Raw genomic sequence first — 16,440 nt, forward strand, 5'->3', positions numbered from 1 at the left:
GCTGAGACATTTGGAATTCGAAGAGCGAGCGCACGAAAAAATACGCGCGCAAACGGCATCCCGTGAATCAACGATTTCTTTTGTCGCTCTGGTTTCGGTGAATGGCACAATTATAGAAAACGATGGGGTTTAATTCCCCTGACGTATCATTCAATTTGCAGTCGAGAATATTTAGTCGCATCGATAATCTAAATTAAATCGTAACGCGTACGCTAATTTTTTTTGTTGTACGAATATAATACAATTTATGAGGAACCGCATAAAACTAATGGAATTTATCAACATTATTAATAAATAATATTATTAAATATAAAGAATAATAATAAAAATTATGAGTTGAGAGTTTTTATTCAGACAGTATCAAAATTTTGCTTAGTAAATTTGATTTATAGCTTTAAATTATACCATATATGTCATTATGAGAAATAACTCATTTTTATTTGTATGTAGCATAATATCGAGGATTATTTATTCTTCTCTTCTAGATTAAGAGAGAGAAAGATAATCTTTATTATAATATTAATCAATAAAATTTTTTTCTACACACAAGTAGTATAGAGAAAAAATAAAAATGAATTATGAAGATTTTGCTATCTTGAAAATAATGGTACAAGATTATAACCCTCTTTTTTGTAACTCGTTTGTCATCAGGTGTTCCTCTCTTTCTATAACTAAGAAGCTGCTTTATTTCTGACGATGATAGGCAGTTACAAGCGATTTATACATGAGCCGTGGCACGCGGCGCGTAGGGCCATTTGATATCGTCGATTACGACGTGCGTCAATGATAATAATCGTCGTCGAGAGCCCCTCGACTTCATCGTTGAATCTAATCGAAGACACGGATCACAATGCCGACAGTCTTTCTCTGTGCTCGTGTATTATTGTGTATGCGATTTGTCGTAGCGATAACTACGTGCGTCAAAGCTGATACCGTATCTTATCGATCTGTCTCGCTTCTAAGATCATAGTCTGCCATGAGAAATCATTTCCGATGAATCTTACGAAATATCCTGCGTTGTCTCTCTCTACTTATTCCAGAGAGAAATCTAGAAGCGGTTGCTCGCGCGAAACGATTCGCTTTATTTTTAACGCTTGCAGAGATAGAGTGGAATAAGAAAAGAGAAAGAGAGAAAGAGAGAGAGAGAGAGAGAGAGAGAGAGAGAGAGAGAGAGAAATGCACGGTTCTTAAAATAAAGATCGCTGTAAATGATTGCATTTTGTAAGTTTTTTAAGTTTTCTGTTAATCTAATTAAATTTATAAGTTTTCAATTAATCTATTTATTCAGTTAATCTAATTATTGATATTTTATTTATATTTCTAAATCTAAGGAAAGCTTTGATATCAACTTGAAAGAAAACATACTTCTTTAAGAGCTTAATTGCGTAGAGTTCTTAGTGCATATAATTCGGCATTGTTTATAATATAATATCTACTCTCTCTCTATATTTAATTATAATATAATTATTTATATTGTAAGTATGGCATACGAATTATTGTATCAGTAAATATTCGAATCATTACTGATTACTTAGAATAAGTAAACTTATTTATTTAAATAAAATAATTTCTTTTCTTTCGATTTATATAATATTTTTATTATAAATTATTAAAATTATAGATAAAAGTAACGAAGTATTTATTATAAAACTAAGCGTACATTTTTTTTTATATTGCGCAATGCAATGCAAAGGAGGGAATTGCACACTCTTAAACTATCAATATAGACTAATGACACCTGTCACAGCTTATGCGTCATACGTGGACGCGCACGTGACTATCTCGATCGTGAATATTTCAATCACATCCGATTATTCCAAAAGAGCTTAACTCGAGAGGAAGCTCGAGAAAATCGAGCCTCCGATTGGATTACAGGCCGGAATCGTCACGGGGAAAATCCACATACAGCCTTGGATTCATGCGGCGACCTTGAGCTAACAACGTGCGCCACATATTACGGTTATAGGAAGGTTAAAACGAGAAGAGAAAAAAAATAAGACGAGCTTTTTCTTCGGTGTGGTTTCTTTCTCGCAAGGGAATCGCGAGGGCGTCGACGAGAGGGAATTTCGCGCATACCGGATCGAGTTAATAACTTCAAGCCTCGTTAGCCCGCTTTCGGCATGCTACGCTAATAGCGTTAATAGGGAGGAGGGGAGCTTTCTCTTCTCCTTCTTCTACGTGTGTCCGATGATTGCGCTACTTTTAGCGGGTGTTTCGCGCCGGAGGTAAATCATAACAACCGTCTCGAGATACGTATGGCAACCCACGCATCTTCCCCGCGGCAGACCGAGGATGTTCCCCGTGCAAGAAGTAGAGCAGGAATTCTGGGAACTCGAAATATAAAGAAGAACGGTATGCAAACGCGGAATCTCGTGTACACACAAATTGCTCTGATGTAAGTTCCTTAGAACACAAAACAGAACATACGAAAAATTTCCCGACAACTGTGAATAGTTATTGCAAGTAGATGGACAATTAGAAAAGATGTGGCCGCGTAAAATAACAGCTTTATGTTATTTATATTTTAAATTAGTTTTATGGCGATGAAAGGGAGACCTTTTCTAGCACGGATGCAATAAAATGTCGTGATAAAATGAAAGCAGGAACTTTCATTCCCTCTGTTTTCAGCGTCGCTTTTAGACTTTTACGAGTAATAACTGACACACAGATATGCATAAATTCTTAGGATCTGCGGCTAACATCAGATTGGAATTTTAAGGACTTGATAAGTCGCTTACAAACCTGTGCCAAGTATTTTTAATAGTCTTGCATTATGTATCTGTTGAAAGGAATTTTGCAACATCTATTATCTTCCGCTTCTATACTAAGGTGGATATCATTAATTTTCCTTGTTGGAGCTGTTCGACAAGTTAACAAAAAATCTCATCGATAAACACTATCTTTTCGTTCAGGAGCTACTTCTCAATCGGAACTCTTTTTCAACTGCGAATTAAGCTTAATTAATAATGCATTAATTATTCATTTCGTGCCGTGTAAAATCGACATCATTGAGAATCGAGTGTATTTTTTCATTAAGATTTATCATTTCGAAAAAGTCCAATATATATATTTATATTTTTGATTGTTAGATAGATTATTTATTGTATGTACTTTTGCACGAAGAAACGTATTATTATATTTTTATATTATAACGAGAGATTTCAAATTTGTTCGCAAACTTTACTCAACGACGTCTCGACGAAGCCGGGAAAGTTCATAAGCCGCTCCGACGAGTATTTTTGTCCGTAGATATTATCGATTGCATAAACGGGCCGAAACTATCAGCCCTTTCTTTGCTACGACGAATCCAGAATGAATTTTTCTATCGAACTGATCTCTTTAGGTTCATTTTGTTTAGTATTTTTAATATCTTGTCTCATGAGTTTCGTTATAAATAAATATTTCAATTAAATTAAATATTAAATTAAAATTATGTCGGTATTAAAATATGCTTAAAATCGAACGCAGCTTAAAATCCTAAAAACTTAAAGAACAATAATTTTTCATGCATTTTGTATATACATTTTATCACTTGTTATTTAGTGGATAGTTTTCCTTCATTTCCTTCGTTACTCGAAATCAACCAGTGCGAGAAATCCGCGATAATCACCGAGATTTCATCGACGCGCTTTTTACCGAGCGCTTTGCGTCAGTGTAAACAAAAAGTGTTTTTAATTCTATAGGATTCACGCAAATCAAGATATTTTTTGTCATGAGATAAATGCGAGCAATACGGAAATTTAATTCTTTTTAGATAATTGTAATAATAATATCGTAAATATATTTTTTGTATTATACCGCGAGTGATCGAAAAAGTTGCGAAAAGTAATTTTGAGAATTCTTGGCATTTGCCTTTTTTCTTTCTAAAAAAAAAAAAGAAAGAGAAAGAGAGAAGAGGGAGTGTAATAAAATCTATTTTACTCTATCCTGTAGTCTAGCTGCGCGTGCTGTGAACACGTTATATTATGTATGTGTGTGTCTCTGAATTACGTAAATTCCGGGCTATAAAGATACCAGTGCACATATTTGCGATGTGATGAAAGAGCTTGTCTTCTCATTATAGTTTTACAGATTTAGCTCTGCTATTTTCGCCTTTCATTCCAAATTAATATTCTAAAATAATACAACGAGATGTTTATAATATACACAAAATAATGGAAATTAAGTCGATCAAACTGTCACTTGAAACGTAATCTCGCAGCTTAAACTTTGACATTTAGTATTACGGTAAATATGCGGCAAATTAAAATCCTATTAGAGCCCATCTAAAATTAGGCAAATAATACAAAGTTATCTTACTTATTTATATAGAGATCGAAATTTATTAAGAGTTCTTTTCTTTTATCGTTTTAATCAGTTACAGTCCAAAAATTATTTTTCTGATGATATTTAAAGAAACTTCGATTTTCTCATAACGAGTATTATCAACCTTCGTGCATTGCGTATTATCAATCTTCAGCCTGTAAATTTCAAGCAGTGCTCTCGTGACGCACTTTGCGATCGTTATCGCAAGTCTGATTGACGTGTACCTAAAATCATTGTGGTTGATCGGTGGTGTGCTGAAACGCGGCCGCCACCCGGTATCTCGTTGCGATGACGCGAATGGAGCTTGTCTGTGAGCGCGGGTGAATGACGTGTCTCGCTTCTTTGATTCACTGCAATGCGTCACGGTGAACACATAGGATATCTTATTGCCGATCCATTGCAAAGGATTTTTTATAGTCGGTCAGCTAACAATGATCATACATTTTTACTCCCTTCAGCAAGTGGAATGAATAACGACGAGAAAGACGACTCAAAAAAGATAGAAAAGTAAAAGTCATGTTTTCTTCAATTTTTCTTTTTATACTTATTTCTTTCGATAAAAATACAATTTTAATTTAGTTAAAAATATTACAAATGTAAGATTTCAATATTTAAAAATTAGACAATTCTTCTGAATTATTATTTAAAAACATTTTTTCGAGAGTAAGTTTTAAACAAGAATTTGTTGTAACTGAGTTTTTGATACAAATTTCTAGTTTGATTCGAAAAATAAATTCGCCGATTTGGTGAAAAAAGCATAGGTATCATTAATAGTTCGAATAGGTATCATTAATAGGTTGAATAGGTGAGTTGGATGAGGTACAATGTTTGAATGCAGCTTAAAATGTAGCACCGATAATTTCGTGGTCCGATCGATTGCAATTCGACAGTGTGCGATACTACGTCACGTTTACACATATGCTATTTATTTACATCTACGTTTGCATGTGCCGGCATGCGGCCGTCACGTGATTATTTCAACTATTTATAGTCGCCGATGCGGTCAAGTACTAGCGAACCAACGAAATTCCAGCAAATTTGCTGGAGTCTTTCTATTTAAACATATGGTCATCACGCTTTTACACTGATGTATCAAAGATCTCTTTGTAGTAAAGTATAAAAGGAATAAATATTAGGATTAAAGATAGAACTTTATTGAATTAAACATTTTGCAAAATAGATAATAAAAATGAAATAAAAAAATTTATTTAATTTTGTATAGATTTTTTGTTATAGAAAATTTATTTAAAGTTAGCTACAAAAAATATTTATTGATAACAAGTTCCAATTAAATTTTCGCTTTAGAGGAAAATTATAATTTAGTTCAGGCTTTTGCAAGAAAAGCACGCGATGCTTGGAGCAGAAGTTTAACACCGAATCAGAGTGTAGTAAGCGGCATGGAAATCACGCAGCTTCGTGTGTAAATACATCCGGCATAATTTATGAGCGGTCAGTCGCAAGCTTCTCGATTCCGGAAGTTGGCGTAGCTCGGGCCCCTTTTCTCGCTAACTATCCATTGTTACCGCGAAACGCGTCGAGGAAGTCATAAAGCAACGGCTCATAAACTTGTCTCGAGTCAATGAAAACTCTGACTGGCGACTGTTCGACGGGCTTTAAAAGCTTTCCACTTTATGTGTGCCGATCTCTTCCTAACGGTCGATGAGATAATTCAATGACGTGGACCCTGCTGCTCCTTCTTCCAGAAATTCCAAGTTCGTAAACGTCATATCGAAGTAATCGAATCGATTTGTTTGAAAAGAAGACACTATAAATCCAGAAAAGAAAAGGTTCAAGTAATAATAAAAAATTTTTCTCCGCGATAAAAAAGATAATATATCTATTGTAATACAAAGTATCTCAGAAACTGTCGTCATTTCTTTCAGTTACAAATTCATAGTCAAGTTTAATATATTTTTCTTTAGCGGAAATTTTATTAAGCCTTTTCATTTTTTCATCACTTTTTAACATTATTATTTATTTAAAGTATGTATTAAATATCTACTTAAATAGTTCTTTTAAATTAAAATTAATCCTGACTCTGTACTGGTGGATCATTTTTATCTGTAATATTTTTAACAGCATTAGTTTCTTGAAAACAAACAGTCATAAAATAATATATTTAAGCAAATTATTTTTCAAATTTATTATTCTAGTCTTTATTTAGAAAGATCAAAAAAGATATATATAAATTTTTTCAAATTTTTTTTAAACACTTTTACACTTTAATAAATGTGTCCAAAATACGCTGATCCACCTGTATGGTTGAAAGAGTGCCAAAAATAACAATACGGAGTAAGAATATTAATAATATTAATATAAAACATATATTCGATGGAGAATTAAGGAAATCAAATGCTGGCCGTTTAGTAATAATGTGTTTCAAGTTATTATTATGTAATATCTCTCTTATATTTACATAAATTTAGCATCCGAAAATTTAAATCTTTATTTAGATCGCAAGACTATTTGAAAATTTATGGGTCTTAGAATATATATATATATATATATATATATATATATATATACACATGTAATATTCTTATAATGGAAAAGTTTTAAATTATTTAAAAATATTCCTTAATTGTCTTTGATTGATGCAGTAAAAAGCTAACAGGTTTATATTATTGGCGCTTATTTATTATATATCCCCGAGCTTATAACAGTCGCGACGTTTAAAAGAAATATTTCAGAATTTAAAGCGCGGAAGAGATGCAATGTCGAGGAAACATGAAGATACTCACGGGTTTTTTGCCGGATCGTTCAATTGCGCGGAAGATCCTATCGCGTTTTCACCGCCGCTTTTATGTGAGGCCTTTATTCGAGATTACGCCACTGGCTCTCCGGTAAGAGAAATCGGTAAAATAACATAGACCGGCCGGGACAGGGGTGAAGCAGGAAAAAGAGGAGAAACGGGGAGGTGGTTCGAAGCTAGATTACATGGGCGAGAGAAGAGGATGCGAAGGAAAGACCACCCAACCTAAACTCTCCTTACCACCAAAATGGCGGAGGTTCGCAGGGTTGGAAGTGATGGCACACGTGTTTGACAGCCTAGAGGCAGTAGCGTAACGGGCGCTCTGAATTTGCGTCACTATTACAAAAGTTGTAACTCGGCTTTAGCGCTCCTGTTAAATCGCTCGCTCAGGCAAGCAAGATTATGTAGAATGAATTGGAGAGGCTTTTAAAAGAAAGATACGCGGACGGTATTATATTATATATATCGCAGGTATATTTGCGCCATCATATTTTATGTTATTTTTTAAAAAATGGTGGGAATATGGAAGATTGGAATTGAAATTGACATTGGAGGGTTAGTCGCAATAAAAATTTGAAGATTAAGAATTTTGAGGAAAAATAGAACGCAAAGTTGAGTTATACTAATTGATTTATATCAATAAATGAAGCAAACATATGAAAGAATTTATTGAAAATGAAAAAATAAAATAGCCGAGATAATTATAACGTTTGAAAATATTAATATCGATTAAGCAAAAGCTAGGAAAAGAAATTATCTTTGTCCATCTCTAATAGAATATACGTACAGTCTGAGTTCTTTTATTTGATTTTATCGAAATGATAAAAACGGAGATGTGCAAAGACTGAAACAACTCGTCCAACTTGTGGAAAGAATTATTTTTCGTTCAATTATTATCCGCTGTCCATCTCCGCTGGCGCGGCAATTCAAAGCTTTTTTGCCACGCGGAGCAATGAGAAGTCTCCGGCGAACTTTCTGGCGAGCAGCTCTTTTTTTATGCGAGGGTTGCTTCTTTCTGTAGGACGCGTCGCAAAAACAAACGAACAACCATGTTACAGATAAGGTGGCCCGGGGTGCGTCGATTTGATCTTCATAGAAGAAATATTTTCCGGACAGGAAACTCTGTCGGCGCCTTCTCTTATCCCTACGCCGTTGTGTGAACCACCACCATCACCGCAACCACCCTGTGCAACTCTCGGTCAATGACGTCATAGCACGGTGGCGCCAATATCTATCCAAGTCTTGACGTCAGCACACCGACTGCCATCTAATGTTATTAACCCCTATGCTATCGTACAATTTTTTTTAGTGCTTATTCTTCGAGATGCAAAAACAATGCGCGGGGTATCACGAATTATTGCTGTTTCCGTCAGCTGATATTAGAGGATGGTGTAAAGTATGAGATTTTGTGAAGGGGTGATCTATGAAATAAAAGGAAATAGTTTCAATATTCAAGAAATGTATAATTTAATATATATAATTTTTTTGTGTAAATAAGATGCAATTTTGTTATAACTAAACAAATTTGAGATTTAAAAAATCATCAAAGATGTATTAAAAGTATAATGCGAGAAATTCTTTATAATTTTTTCAATTTTATCATAATGTTAACTTTATTTAATGTTAACTTTAATTTTATCTATACTTATTTTTAATTTAATAATTATAATATTGTTTACGAATGTCATTTGCGATCCTCAGTTATTCACTTTTGCAAACAATTTATGTTTGCTTAAATTACGAGTATTTTTATCTGTATACATGACTGGCTATTTTATTTTTTAATCTATTATCTGGATTTTTTTTTTTTTTTTTTAAGAAAAAATGATATAATTTATATTAAAGCGTCAAGTCGCAGTCTATTTAAATCTTTTACTTATGCACGATCCCGTATTTACTCGCGCTAAATATTTCGCTATGAGCGTGGAACACGCGATTTCCTCAGTCGGTTTCCGACCTTCTGAGCGGGAATAGCGTCATCGATTCACCATGACGACGATGCTGACGATTTCCTTCGTCATTGGCCATTCTTAGGCCGTCTTTTAGAGGTATCACCTGGCAGTCGCTTACGATGTGCTTGCGTGATGTACGACGGGAAGAATTGTTTGTTAGCGGTCGAGGGTGGTTAGGAAAATCCCTTGAAGAGGATGTACTGATTCGCTGACTAGCGTTGTCGAAATTGCATCTGAAACGATTGAAATATGGAATATGAATTGAGTGCAACTTTGAACTTAGAGATAAACCGAAAGTTCTGAAAATCAATATAGAAGGCAAAACATTATTATAGATTAATATTATTATTATACATAGCTCTCAATATTATACGAAATTATAGGTTGTTATATAAAGCATCTTATTTTTGATAATTAGACTTGTTATAAATTACATATGTAATATATAAATCCCCGAGTCTCTAACTAAACGAATTTTTTACTAGCGAACATTTAATATGATGATTTATTAAGACAATAATTTTTTTAAAATATTATAGTATGATATATAACAATAATTAAAATTTAATAAAATAATTAAATGTTTGTTTCTTTAAACATAATGTAATTATGCATTAATATTATTATTAACTATTGTTTTTAATTTATTCTTGTTAATCATTTATTTTGCACAGATAAGTTTCGTGGTTATTTGGATAATTGAGAAATTTCGTAGCGAAAGAATTTCATGACGTGAAAATTCCAATAATTATAACAATCTTTGATGTAAATATTTTACACGGGATGATGAAGCACTACAGTGTCAAAACTATGTTTTATACATGTTGCTATATTGAATATTTTTTAACAAAAAGATATCATTCTATAAAATATTACAAGTTATGAAGATTTATTTAGAAGAATTTAATTACATAAACTTCTTAACAGTTTAATATTAAAATGTACCTTTATATCAAAAGAGATCTTATGTGAATTGCAAATTACGAAGGTCTTACCCTGTTGAAATTTTAAGGAGATATTCTGAAATTTTATTCTCCGTGAAAAAAAAATATTTTTTTCACATTCCTTAATTTAATTGCAAAAATTGAAAATAAAATAGATTATTATTTACAAATATTGTTAAGAATCTATTTGAAGGAAGCTATAAGTAAAGTATTCTTGTTTACAAAGTGTGACAGGGTTTAAACAAGTATATATATATATTATACATATATTATAACATAATTTAATGAGCACAGATAATGACATCTCCTTTAATCCGTCTTTGATCCTTAAGGAGTTAATCTGGAACGTCTTGTCCTTACCCATAAACGCGTAACATACGAAATTGGAGAGAACTGCCCTATCGGCGTTCTTGGCCCTCGTTAGCAACCCTCTTACAACCATCATCGTTGGTGTAGATCAGTTAAGAGGATATCACGGATTTAGAGATTTTTTCAGTTTAAAATTGATCTTTTTTTAAGAAACGCACGTAAATCGCTCTTACACGCTGTTCGCGATATTTGCAAAGCTGTGTTTTTATAACTCCCGTTGCTAATCTGATTTTCAAGGGAAATTACTCGCGAGAATTTATGTCGAGCACCCTTTTAGCGTACCCGTGGCATAAAATTTTTTCTCGGGTCTCTGTTGGGTTGTACAACCGTCAATGCGATTGATGATAGTCCGGAAAAAAAGGATCCCGTCTTGCTTCTATTCCTATCCTCGCAGGAGACTTAACAGCATCGGTTATTGGCCGTCCCTTAAAGCGATGAGATAATATATCAGAGGCGAAAGCATAATTGGTTTCAGGAAACTCTGAAAGTAATAAAAACGCAATTCACTTAAAACTTGAATGAAATTTGTTTGAAAAGTTCCTACGAAATTTGATATTCCATTGCAGTATATCTTAAATATGATTTGAATGAATATTGCTTGTTTCGCAGTTAAAATATTTCGAAAATTATTTGATTCAAGGTAATTCAGGGTATTTGCATAATTGATGATTATTCAGATAAAAAGTATATACTCTTCCCCGAAATAATGATTGACAATTTTAATTAAGTAAATATCTTGGGTCGAGAACAAACGTTATTTCTGCAACTTTTTATTAATCATTATCTCATTATGGATGGATAATATTATTAAATTAGTTCATGTGTGATCAAATTCAGCATCGACGAAGTTTGAATTGAAGTGAATATCACACAATTGGAATTTTAATCAACTCTCTTCAATGCTTTTACTATCAACAATGTTTTTCGAAAGAAACCAATTATGCTTTTCCATCTTTCCAATTTTATTCTATTTTGCTAATTTATTTATTTTTTTTTTTTTTGTTAATTTAATTTGTGATTTAAAATATCTTTCCGGGCGTTCTCTTATCATGTGAATAGAAATATCAAAATACACGTGTGCGTTTCTCAAGCAGTGAGACACGTGCCGTAATTTACCGGCGCCAGACAACGACTTCGAAATGCCGGGAATCTCAGAACCCGTGCTCATCGTTTTCCATCTTCCGTCTCCAACGGAAAGCCATAGCTGCTTGCTACTTCGATAATCGACGCATCATGTTCGTAATAAAACCTTAGATTCGCGGCGCCGTAGTATGACGGACATGTACGCGCCCACGTGCAGCCCCAGAAAGGATATTCTCCCTAGAAAGAGATATTCCGTAGATATTCTTACGTAGATGAAGTTTTTTTCCTGAAGCACACAACTTGGTTATTTCCTCTGATTTTTGCAAAATCGAATAATTGATTGAAAAAAATTTGTCATCCATATAATTCAAGGTTAGTAATATTTTATTACTTATCTGTCTGTCATGCCTCAACCAAATCGTTTTTTAATGAGCTTGTCGATTGTAACATCGCCGAGTATAGATATTTAATGATAGGTACAGCATATCTTTAAAAAATAAGCTCCTTAGAGAATATATATATATATATATATATATATAAGTTGATTTTAAAACAATAGGTATTAAAAATTGGAAAAAAAGATTGTTCTAAAATTTAAAATTTTTTAGTTTATACGAACAGTATTTTGTAATTTATTAGTAATAAAATGAAACAAATATCTTCCGAAAAGTAAAAAGAAAAAATTGAAGAAATATATCGTACGATCGCATAAATTAGATTTCAATAGCCAGTCTTCGCTAATTCGCGTTAGTGTGTTTGAATTTATAAGTATTGCGAAGATATGTTTTTGACATTTAGTACTGATGAATATGATGTAAGAAAAGTTACTGCCGACGTACGAAAGAATAAAATATACATTCCAATTGAAAGCCGTAGACGCCTGTCGAAGAGAATGTTGAAAACTCTGCTGGGAGTCACGCCAGAAGAGATAAACGACAGCCCAATGCGACGGATATTACGTAAGGGAGCTCGTAAAGAGAATACACGATCGACTGAAATTTGTTAAGTGCGGGTAAACCACTTCAAAGAGACAGAAAAAAGAAACAGTAAATATATCCATGTCAAGTTGAGAACTGACATGAATATTGAAATTATCCATATGTGATCTATATATTTACAAAATAAAATATGCATAAAAAATTATCTCGGTTATTTAAACTTTTCTCTTTCTTTTTCATTTATTATTGTTATCATTTATATTTTCTCTTTACTTTTTCTTTCTGCAAAATATCGACAATATTATACAAATTATTCTTATATACTAGATATTGCTTTGATATCTCGAATATTGATATATAAATTGTGAGAATTTTACAATTTTTAGATAAAATGAAAAAAAATAAGATGATAATATCGACAATATTAAAAAAAATTTTTTTTATAAACGAATCTTTATTTGCTCTTAAGAGCAGATATATAGATCATCTGTTGCAATACAATACTTGCGTAAATATTTTGCTGAGAATAACGAATACTTTATAGGACAACGAAATATTATGTTGCTCTACAAAATAAAGTTTTTTAACTTTAAGGTAGTTGAAGTATTTCACTTGTTGCAGATAAATTCAAACCTTTTTTTAATGATAGATAATATTAATTTAAACATTTTGGTGCAACTTTATAGAATTTATTATGTAGTTTTAGTAATAGTGATTTAGAATATACACAATGACATGAGTGTTTATGGAAACAAATCGAATCTTTTTGATGATTAAAGTTGTAGAAAATATGAAATTCTAAAAAAATTTGCAATAAATGCAACAAAAAATTAAGAATAATTTGAAAATTATTTACGTCTAGTTTTTTACAATAATTAATTTTTGATGATGAACAAGTAGCGAATGTCAACGCAAAATTGCACTTTAAACACCAGAAATATATTTTTTGCCAAAGATGTTACATTCATTATGCTCGATTTTTCGATATGAATTGATTCAGCTTCTGAGGTGACTTTTTTTCATTTCTTAGTAGCTATGTTGTCATTTGCATTTGACAACATAGATTATGACATCTGCTGTCAAGCGAGATAGATTATAAAATTTAAAAAATGTTTATAATAATTAAAATTAAGACAAAAAAATGTTCAATTATAAATGTAATAATAATTATACTTATAATAATAATATAGTTCACTCAAGGACTGTAGCGAACTGCCCCATCTACTTTAAATCCGCTCAATTAGTCTTATTGTAAAAGCAGAAAACTAATCATATCATAGACGTAGATTGAATTTTATTAGTCGTATTAGTTACGATATTAAATTTTGGTGGGGACGCAAATATTTTTTGTAATGTAAATAATTTATAAAGATATGATAAAATCTCTTTAAAAAAATATTTACATAACATATATAGGAAGAGTGTAAAGTAAATTATGGAGGAAAATTATATTTTAACAAGTGCTATTATAGTTAATTACTAATAAATTACAAATCGACTTTAAATTTGATAATTTATTGCTAACATTAAAGCTGCGAATTTCTTTAGTCATCCTACGCACTATTATTATATATCTGCAACTCACTATCGTGACAATTCATTGTGATACGATGCTTGTGAAACCCGCGCTAGTCCCTCTTTTTATTGTCGCGACTATGACGTCAATAGTCGCTAATCTTGGAGCTCACTTCCGAAAATTATGACGCTCGCAACACGGACATTTAAAGTGATTATTCGTTTGACGATGACACATACGGCTGTCCTCTTCTATTATTTTTTATCTAGAAAATTACACGACATTACCATTGAGAAAATATTATTTATTTTATAATTATGAAATATGACGACTGTGGAAAATTAGTTTTTTTATGATATTGGATATATTAAATTTTTTAATGTTTCTTGTAAAATATATTGAATTTTTTAATATTTCTTGTAAAATATATTAAATTTTTTAATATTTCTTGTAAAAAAAAGTCGAAGTAAATCAAATGTTTGATTGAAAACATTATTCTCTACTTATTAATTATTCTCTACATATTAGTTATTCTTAGCAAAACCGAGTATATTTTTATTTTGTTTTTTTAACGGATTTTTAGAATCAAAACATAATATTGATCACAGAAAAATACGTGCCAAGCGAAAATAAATAGAATCGTCTAGGCATAATGCAGATGTAACTCGATTTGGAGCCCGCGTAAATTAGAGCAAATTTTTCTGGCCGAAATATCAATTTTTTCTCTAAACTATTATTTTTCTTCTCTCAATTCTTTATTCCTCAAGACGCAAGCGGCAAAGATTTTTTTACTGCGTGTAAATCGTCGCGGTTTGATAAAAAGAGGCTGCCGTTGTTACCCTTGGCCATCGCGATCGCGTAAACACGGCAATTGTTGACGACAATCGTCGTGTTTTTCCCGAGAGAAAGAAAACGGCTCGTTCATCGACGAAGTGCACAGCCGCGAATCGCGCGATCACAACGGTCAACGATTTTTCCACCCACGCTTTTTCCTTTTTTTTTTTTTTTTCTCTTCTTCGACTTCCAAACGAAATGCTCAATCCCGGATAATGACGCAACTGACATAACACCGGCACCGTCGTCACGAGCGACGTTATATTCTTTTTCTCGTTATCAACTCCCAAAGACTCCTCAAAGTTGCGCAATTTTTCGTCAAGGTTAAAGGATGTATAAGCTTCTTAGAAAAGAGAACATTTAATTAAGATTTAATGTTTAAATTACATGACGATAAAAATATATAATATATAATACGACGTAGAGTGCTAACGTAATAAATGAATATAATGTACGTATTATAATATAGTTACTTTTTTTTAAATTTAAGTCATATTTCATACTTTTATTTGGCGATATTTTGTAAGTATGATTCACAACTTTTGGGTCATTCAATGTATACACCCACGAAGCTTCATCCAGATTAATGAGTTCGACTTAGCAGTGTTAGACGTCAAGACCGTTATATGGAGATACAAAAAGAGAGAGAGAGTCGCTCTGAGGCAAGTTGCTGCGAGAGCTTTCGTCGGCCGAGACCGCCAATTAATCGCGTCCAAGGATTAGCGCGTCGGAATTCGTCTTATTACTATTTCCAAGCTGAATGATTCTTAAGGGCGATGGTCGAGTTATTTAACTTCGAGAAATTAGGTCAGCTTGGTGGTTTCGGATTATTTGTCGAGAAATCAGTCGGCTCGAGCTCCCAAGTTATTATTTATATTTCAAAGAGACTTGTATTCAGAAATATTTACATCTTATTTGCATTGTATGTATATATATATATATATATATATATATTGCTGAGAAAAAATTAACAAAATTAATTAGCAGGAAATTGAAAATAAGAATTAAAAAAATTAAAAGTAATAAATAAAAGAATTAATTTTTGACATGACCAGCCAATTCAAAAAATTGCAAGACGCAATTTTCCTCGAAATCTGACGTAGATATTTAGATTATTCGCGATGGCTTAATATATAACATCGCCAACTGCTTTTTCGTGCAGTAAAAAGCTTTGGGTAGTTTGCCCGTTGACGCCAGTTTTAGAGTCTGTTAATTTAACGATAGCTTTTTGCGCGTACCGAGATTGATCAAGCGTGGTGCGATGGAAGCGTCTCGATTATAAATAATTTTGTTCCAGCGACGCGTTTTACTGGCTTTATCTACACATAACACACACACACACACACACACATACACACACACACAGAGTCAGTTACAGTCAATGTAAGAACCGCAATATTACCACTGTAGGTCTGTTCAATGACAGTAGACGCATGGCGTGCATACATTTACAGTCGTGCCCTCGGTGTTTCTCACATCAGCTGGACGAGTATGCTGGCATACATATTTAACCTCGTTTTTGCTTTGAAGCCGTGTCGGGTCTTCCTTTGAGCCAAACGCGATTTGGCCCACTTCGGCCGATCGCCATTGAGAGAGACCGAAATGTTCCCCTTGTGTTTATACACGCGATGTGAAAAACATCCGCGAAAATTCCAGGCACTTGACACGAGCGAGACGACGATAAGTTTACGAGCAGTCGCGATTTACTACTTCCGAACACGTTTCCTCGCGAGAGACGCTATCCAAG

At 32.8% G+C, this 16,440-nt stretch overlaps 1 protein-coding gene across 1 annotated transcript in view; it reads left to right on the top strand.

Moving 5' to 3' along the window:
• The window catches only part of Bai (transmembrane emp24 domain-containing protein bai), a 95,531-nt gene that overhangs the window by 46,130 nt on the left and 32,961 nt on the right, over positions 1 to 16,440 (top strand). The window lies entirely within an intron of this gene.

The sequence above is a fragment of the Anoplolepis gracilipes genome, chromosome 9 (genome assembly GCF_047496725.1).
Source record: "Anoplolepis gracilipes chromosome 9, ASM4749672v1, whole genome shotgun sequence".
NCBI classification, from domain to species: Eukaryota; Metazoa; Arthropoda; class Insecta; order Hymenoptera; family Formicidae; genus Anoplolepis; species Anoplolepis gracilipes.